The 8307-nt window shown below is 40.8% G+C and overlaps 1 long non-coding RNA gene across 1 annotated transcript; it reads left to right on the top strand.

Moving 5' to 3' along the window:
- Positions 1 to 466: 466 nt before the first annotated feature.
- LOC127314850 (uncharacterized) lies at positions 467 to 2302 on the top strand. Its single transcript, XR_007859983.1, has 3 exons — positions 467 to 935; positions 1009 to 1756; positions 1994 to 2302. It is a non-coding gene; the product is annotated as an uncharacterized lncRNA (long non-coding RNA).
- Positions 2303 to 8307: the final 6005 nt, after the last annotated feature.

An 8307-nucleotide genomic window follows, 5' to 3' on the forward strand; every position in this document is an offset into this window, starting at 1 on the left:
GCTATGCATGTTGAAATAATTCTTGTGTGGAGTTCGGTAAGAAATATATTTGGCATTTGAATGTAAGATTATGTTCTGTTGAAAAACGAATTTTCACGGTGGCTAAAGTAGTTTCATAGCAAAAAACAAATCATTGAAATTTATGATATGATGTTACTCGACCGAGGATCATAGGTGAGTAGCTACATTAACTTTCTTCAGGTTTTATTAGATTTCTCCACCCGGTGCAACGCACGGGCATTTTTACTAGTCTATACCTAATAATAAAGAAAATAAGGCTTCTTGTTGGTCCGTCAGTTTTTGCGCCTATTTTTCGCTGAAATTACACCACATGCCACCGCCAATTGAATAATGAACTGTTCGTCCGTCCGTCCGTAGGCTCCTGTCTATTTTAGCGTGAGTCAATCCTGTGGCCCATTAACTGATGGCCCGGCCCAATCTATACCTCAAGCCAGTTCCACTTCATCTTCTCCAATACCAACACTGATTCGACACCTATTGTTCCAGACGGCTCCGACACCGACGGTGCCTGACCACGCTACCATGGCGTTCCCTCATAAAAAGACTCCAGATCCTCGAATCCCTCGAGCGAAATCGAAACCCCAACTCCAAGTTCCGCCAGAAGTTTAGGACTCAAGTCCCTCGATTCTCGTCCCGCCGGAAGTTTTGGCCAAGATGCCTCGAGCGAAATCGAATTCGAAACCAGCTCGCTCCAAGTCCCGCCGGAAGCTCCACCCAAGATGGACACTAACATTGCCTATCTTACGCCTCAGCTCGATGTTGTCGTCTAGCTCAAAGTCCCGCCGGAATTTCTGCCCAAGATGGACATTGCCATAGCCGAACTTCCGCCTCAGCTCGATGTTGCCGTCGTCTCGCCACTTCCATCTGCACCGCTTTGTGTGGAATCGCCTTCAACTGCGACACTACCAGATACGGTATAATTACTTTTCCCGATGCCTGCTTGTCTGTTTTGTGTTCGTCTGAAACTCTGAATTGCTCTGTTTTCAGATACGGTAATTAGTAGTTCTGCTGATGTGTGCTGGTATGAATTCCTCCTTTTCCAGTCCTCTGAATTGCTCTGTTTCCCTTTGTCTAAATTGCTTTGATTTCAGCCCAAAATACTGGAAATTTAGAACCCCGTGGTCTGAATTGCTCTGTTTTCCGCTAGAACTGTTCATAATTTATTCGCTTTTCCCGGTGGTCTGAATTTCTCGGTTTTGTTGTTTTCCGCTTGAACTGTTCGTAATAAGTGCTGGAGTTAACTGCTCGTAATTTATTTGCTGAGAGTTACAGAAAGAGCGAGATAAGATTGGTATGAGGTAGTATACTGAATTTTAAGCTAGCCAAGCTTAATTTGTAGCACGTCAATTATTGTACTGGCTGGGAAGAGAAAAATAAGATTTGCATGATGTAAAATTATTATACTAGCTTTCTTTCTGGCACGTCAAATTACTGTCCTGGTTCGCTACCTTATAATTAGTACGGCATATGTAATGGTAAATTTTTATTTTTGCTTATGTTTGCAGAAAATGGATCACAACAGTGAAGCATCCACTCTTGAGTAATTTGATAACCGTCCTGTAAAAAGAGCAAAAACATTGGAATCTTGTGTTATGGATGATCAATTGCCATCACCTATCATCTCCACAACATCTCTGATTTCAGAATGTTCTGAATCGACTGGTTCAGTAAAAGAAGATGATAAAAAAATGGCGTGTTAATAAATAATGTAAAATATAGGACTATCTACCACAAGGTAAAATATTCACTACTATTTTTTCTTTTGTTACTTACTTATACTTTCAACTACAATTAAATGAATATATCGAGCAAATGCTATTAAATGAACTATTTATGAGCTACTGTTATCTGGTCAACCCCCCTCGTGTATTGAATCTCCTGAACTACTGTCGTGGAGCCTGCCTGCCATATAAATTTTGAGTGTTGGTTTATGTGAAATTCAGAATAATATGCATGTCTCATACTACTGCAGGTCACCGTCATGTTAAGAAACCAGGGCGAACTATCCACGATAAGCATCGATGATACCTCCATCAGTTATTGGGACGATGTAGCAGCTTACAAAATAGGGTTGTCAGAAAAGATCCAAACTACTAACCACTTTTCTCTTGGTGTTTGATGCCCCACAATATTTTTGCGTTGATGCCTTGCGGGTACTGCTATTGAAAATTTAATTGACATGTTCGGGTTCCATACGGGCAAAAGTTCTAGAGTGTGGTTTCTCTGGATTGAAAGTAGTGATGCTTTGTGCAGTTTGCATGAACGCAAGCATTCGCCTTGAACAGTCAAATATTTGCTTTAGAGTGAGGGTTGATGTCATTGATTCAAGCATGCAAGTTCCGAAATCATTTCTAAAAATAAGCACACTGAGATATTGCCACCTGGTGTTTTACAACAAATAAATTATACAGAGCCAAAAATTCAATTTGATTCCCGGGTTGTAATAAAACATATTTTAGAATATTAAAAAAATTGACAAAAAAATCTACATGTACACATACACAGCATATGTATGTTCGTCAAGTTTACGGAAAAACCGATATGTCAAAAAGCCTTATTTTTAGCACGATCTTTTCTTTCTTTACACACTCCACCACTCCCACAGAGAGCCTCCTAAAAACAGCATTCAGATTTTCACGCACAAAAAAAAAGGTTAGTAAGCTGAAACATGTTTCCAAATGTTGCAGATCGATGAATGTCTCTAATGCTAGACAGTGAACAACTATTTGAGTAGATGTGTTAAAAAGATATTTGAGTACAAGTTGAAATGTAAGAAACTATTTGCAAGCTAGGCATATTTTAACATTTTAAAATTTAACTTTTTCCACAAGTGAAATGGACTTTTGATGGTCAACCAAAAGTTTTTCATCTGCAAATTCGTTTTTCCCGTTGCAACGCATGGGCAAATTTACTAGTAATAATAAAGAAAATAAGGCTTCTTGTTCGTCCGTCTATTATTACCCCTATTTTCATGTTGATATTACACCAACTGCCACGGCTTAGTTAGAAAAAACGTTTCGGTTCTCTTCCTCCCGTCTCCAAAGTCTGTTCCTCTTAAGATAAAAATCTCACCCAATTTAGCGCTGCCCGCCGGAATGCCTCCTCTGCCGGCGTCCAACACAGGACCCCTCCCATCCCTGCTCCTCTCCTCCGTTCTCCTCGGGCGGAATCTCCACCGGAATCAGAACGAGCACCTAGAGACTGGCGCGGCCGCGTGCGAAGGGAGGCAGCGGCGCCTCGCCTCCACCCGAGAGATCCGTTCTTGGAGGGGTCCGATCCGTGCTCCTCGCACCTGATGTGGCGGTGGCCTCGCACGAGAACGGTGGCACCCTAGGATCTGCTCCATTTAATTCCGCCCCCCACCCCCTCCGTATCTTGGGGAAATCAGGCCGGCGAGCTCATGTTGCGCCGTGCTGTTCCAGATGGTGTCGTCCAGCAGTCCAGGGGCATCACGTGGCTTGGGAACACTGAATATCTTGGAGGCGGACATGCTGGTCACGGTCATGCGCTCAGAGCTGGAGCAGAGCACACTGCTGTTGAGTTATCGATGTACCAATCTATCTGTATCTCCCAGGTTTGCTGATGCTCTGCAGGCAGGCAAATGCTAGAGTAGATCCTCCATCGAGCAATGCAGATGTGCTGGTTGGGCAATCATAATGTTTAGGCACACACGTATATAAGCATCAATAAGCTGTGGAGCCTATTACGTTACAGTAGGAATGCACATCAATACGAGAATATCAGTTGTGAATCTGAAATGTTAGCACTACCAGTGAACCAGAATATCAGTTGTGAATCTGAAATTGCTGGAAAGATAGAAGCAGGGGTCTGCAAACACACAAAAAATAAGCAAATATGTGTCTGCAAGATTACATTTAACTACCATAATTCAAAACATTTAACTGATCACAAGAAAAACTATATGTAATGAGGGAGGAGCCAGTGTGAAAATTGCAATCCAGTTTACGAATGTACATCAATATCCATGTATAAAGAAATGTGATTTTTCTCGTTTTGAGGTTTGAGTTGCAACAATAACAACATGTGCTGATTAAAAAATTTAAAAAATTCTCTGTTTAAGTTTTCTATTGCACATCTTTTTTGACTTTTTATGCACTTTTTTAAAGAATGTTTGGTCGTATTTATGTGACAGACTGTCTCGGCAATGTGTTCTATCCATGGTTTGGAATTTCAGTTTTGGAAATATTTCGCCCACTACTTTCAGTGATTTCAGTTTTTTATTTCTGCCAAAGTGCCAAAATTTTCTCTAAAAAATATTTAAATATTCAAAAATATTGCAGTCTCGGCAATGTGTTCTATCCATGGTTTGGAATTTCAGTTTCAGAAATATTTCGTCCGCTACTGAAATCACTTCAATTCAATGAATTTCAATGATTCCGGATTTTATTCCTGCCAAAGTGCCGAAATTTTCTCTAAAAATGCATTTAAAGATTCAAAAATGTTAGCACTAACAATGAACGAGAATATCAGTTGTAAATCTAAATTTTTGCTGGAAAGATAGAAGGGGTCTACAAACACACGCAAAAAAGAAGCAAATATGCGTCCGCATGATTACATTTAACTAGCATAATTCAAAATATTTAACTGATCACAACAAAAATTATATGTAATGAGGAAAATCGGTGTGAAAATTGCAATAGAGTAATCCATATAAATAAGAAGGGAAAAGGAAACAAGTGTCAAAATAAGGAGCCAGGGTCTAGGTAGCTTGGATTCGGCTAATCCATTGAAACAGATGGGCTCTCGATGTTGGACCCTTTGAGACTAGGCGACGCTGCCCCCTTTTCGTTCTTGCCATAATCTACGTTGTCCCGTCTCTTTACCTTCTACAGGCGCTCGACGACATTGAAATGGAGTGGAGGCCACCAACCTAACTCCTTCCTGCCACCATTAGAGGTCACTCTCTCTACTTCTAGCAACCAAAAGCTGCAGCCTCCTTTCATCCAACCGCGGTTGTTGAGGACCTCTACCAGTGTGTCGCTAGAGGCTTTGCCAAGCGTATTTTCTATCCCGTTGCAACGCACGGGCATATTTCCTAGTTAAATGTAAAAACGACTGTGGTACGTCCCTCGTCTAGCACCGTGCACGACGATCGATTGTTAATCGCTAAAAGCCTATTAAATTTCCAAACAGCCCAGGCCCCGTAAATCCAACTCCATGGAAGAATCGAACCAGTAATCTCCATACGTCGTACGTCGCCCTTGCTGAAGTTTGTCTCGGTCCCGGTCCCGGTCCCGTTAGCATCTTCTTTTTGACGCACGAAACCGCAACCTACCGAAGCTAGGGGCCACGATGGCATGGTTTTAAGATGAAACTCCACGTCTCTTTTCTTTCACACATGTACAGTATCGATCGATTGGTGCGTTTTGTGCTAGCTGCTTCACGTAAGAAAAATGGTAAATTTCATATCTCTTAATCTAGAGATCGGTTTTAGATGATTTTTTTTTGAATTGAGTTTGTAATTTAATTCTCTACAACTTTCGTGTACACAGATTTTTCATCGAAGCAACTTTTTCTTACAACTTTTCAGACATGACCATCATCGTTCTCAAGAATATGTCTAATCTAGATTACAACTTTTCAGACATGACCAGCGGTTTACTCCTCGATGGGATTATTCGCCCAACCAATCCCCACCATCTTATACTATATCGATCATCCCTGCTCAACCTCTAGATGTTATCCATGACCCGAGAGAGAGCGAGCAAAGGAGCGCAAAGACGGCAATATCTGATTAATAAGTGCTAACCGAAGGGTAGAGAACGTCGATAGGATCATGGAAATGGATTAATAAAAGTTGGGGAGTGTTTGGGTGTACGGATTGGATCAACCCAATCCAAGCTCAATCAATTCCATGTCTAGATTTAATCCCCTGCAAAATCGTCCATCGATCGATCCAAGATGGACATTGTTGGAGTTCTCGTCCTCCCTGCCGAGATTTCACGAACGGACACCATGGGCTCCCTACAGAGAAGTTGGTTATCCCGATAGGGGAGCATGGCGGCGGAGGACTACACAAGGGGAAGAGTTGGAGTCTTTGCACCGACAGGCCACTCGGAGGATGAGAGAAATAATTGCGTGCAGATATGTCATGGACGCAGCAACTCAATGCCACGCAAGAAGCAGGGGAGCCCGCTACATAGCTAGGACGAGTTTCATGTTTTTTCGATCTTCATGCTCCAAATATAATGAGACCTCTAATATAATGCATTGGGATTACCATAAAATAGACGGCCATGTATTACCATAAAAATATAATTTTCAATAAAGAGCTACATGTTTTTTTTTTATCAGATGTATATATATCCATTGTTGAGCTGAACTAGCATTAGTATAGATGCATCAAAATACTGCTACTGTAATATTATATTAACATTATTGTAGTGCACTTACTATTTGACTGAAAAATAATATTTTCAAGAAAACTATTTGAGAAATGGAACAACCAATCATATATCAAAGTATTGGCAGTCTGAACGTAATAGCAGCTCGATGAAGCAGTTTGTGATGAATATGATTTAATTTGGGAGGCTAACGGTTTCACATGAACATGCTTTAATTCAAAGTATACGAACAATGTATTTTGCATTTGTTGGTTTACCGTAGCAACGCACGGGTATTATGCTAGTTCTTAATAATGTTCATAAAAATATATTTAATGCTTAAATTGTATTTCAGTTAATTTCCTTCTCTCACTTCTTCTTTACTTTCAAATTCGCAGGAAGATTCTGAGGACATGGACAGCGACAAGGAGGACCAGGACCGGAAGAGCCGCTTCGTTCTGAAGAAGCTGAAGACTGTCCAGATCCCTTTCCGCCGAAACGGTCAGCCTAATTGCCCATTCTGCGGCAGGGGTTTCCCGAAGGACATTGAGAGTCTGATCCAGCACGCGACGGGAGTTGGAAAAGGTAGCGCCCACAAGCACAAGCCTGCTAGCAAGGTGAATTACGCTGCCTTTGGCAAGTTCCTCAGGACTACGTCAAGACTGGCCTTATCCCACTCATCGGTCCAGCTGTTGGCCCTCATGTTCTCCATTAAATTTAGTTTCTGTTTAGTTGTTCCCCTGGAGGTTCATGGTTAAACTATGTCATGTTTCAAAGACTATGTTCTACTTTTGTTATTTGGAACCTGGACAATCATACCCAGTTGTTTAAGACTATGTCATGTTTATATGTTGTTTGCTGTTGCAGAAGCATTATTGCTGCACATGTTATCTCTTTTTTCATGTTGATGCACGCTGCATTTGTGTAGATGCTTTATTCTGTAGCTAAGCAAGTTTCGAGTTAATTTCGACTACCAATGTTTGGCTACACCAAAGTTGTGTAGATTACATATCCCTTTGTCCCACAAGTTTACTACTTTTATGTCTCCTTTTTTGGACTTGTAGTTGCTGTTGTTAGTTTTAAGTTTTGTTTTCATAAATACAATCGGTGTTGGTAATCAGAAAAATACAAGCAACTACAGGTAACAACATCACAAAATATTTGGTACTGCAAAATATATTTTCCTGTTATGAAAAGTTTGTCCATTAATCCAGTTGCTGCTGAGCCATAGACTTTATTATATCATCGCCCTGTACTGCCGTAAATAATTATATAAAAATCATCACGTAGGAAATTATTAACACAAACAGATTGTAGTATAACGGTAGTACTTCCCGATCAATTCGACTCCAAACGTCCCTAGTTCGATTCTCATATACGCCTGCTTTTTTTCCTATTTGTTGAACTATTTTATTTCTTTTCTACATTCACATCAACAACCTGGTCCCACCACTAATCAGTGACGGACTAATGTACCACGAACTCAACTTCGTCATCAAGATTATCCGTGACGGTTAACAATGACACAATTTCATGCCGTCATGCATGTATGATCATGCGTGACAAAAAAGCCAATTCGTCACCTACTTACCTTAATACATAACAGACCAAACATTTGTCATGAGGAAATTTGTCACTGAATATGATATCTGGCGTAATGATCGCTCAGGACGAGCACGCCCAAATCTAGCAGATGTACATGGCATTGAGGATAAAATTTTCACAAGATGTTTGATGTCTATGCACGCTTCTATTCTTGTAGACATTGTTGGGCCTCCAAGTGCAGAGGTTTGTAGAACAGCAACAAATTTCCCTTCAGTGGATCACCCAAGGTTTATCGAACTCAGGGAGGTAGAGGTCAAATATATCCCTCTCAAGCAACCCTGCAATTACGATACAAGAAGACTCTTGTGTCCCTAACACAACCAATAAATTTTTCAGG

The sequence above is a fragment of the Lolium perenne genome, chromosome 7 (genome assembly GCF_019359855.2).
Source record: "Lolium perenne isolate Kyuss_39 chromosome 7, Kyuss_2.0, whole genome shotgun sequence".
Taxonomy (NCBI): Eukaryota; Viridiplantae; Streptophyta; class Magnoliopsida; order Poales; family Poaceae; genus Lolium; species Lolium perenne.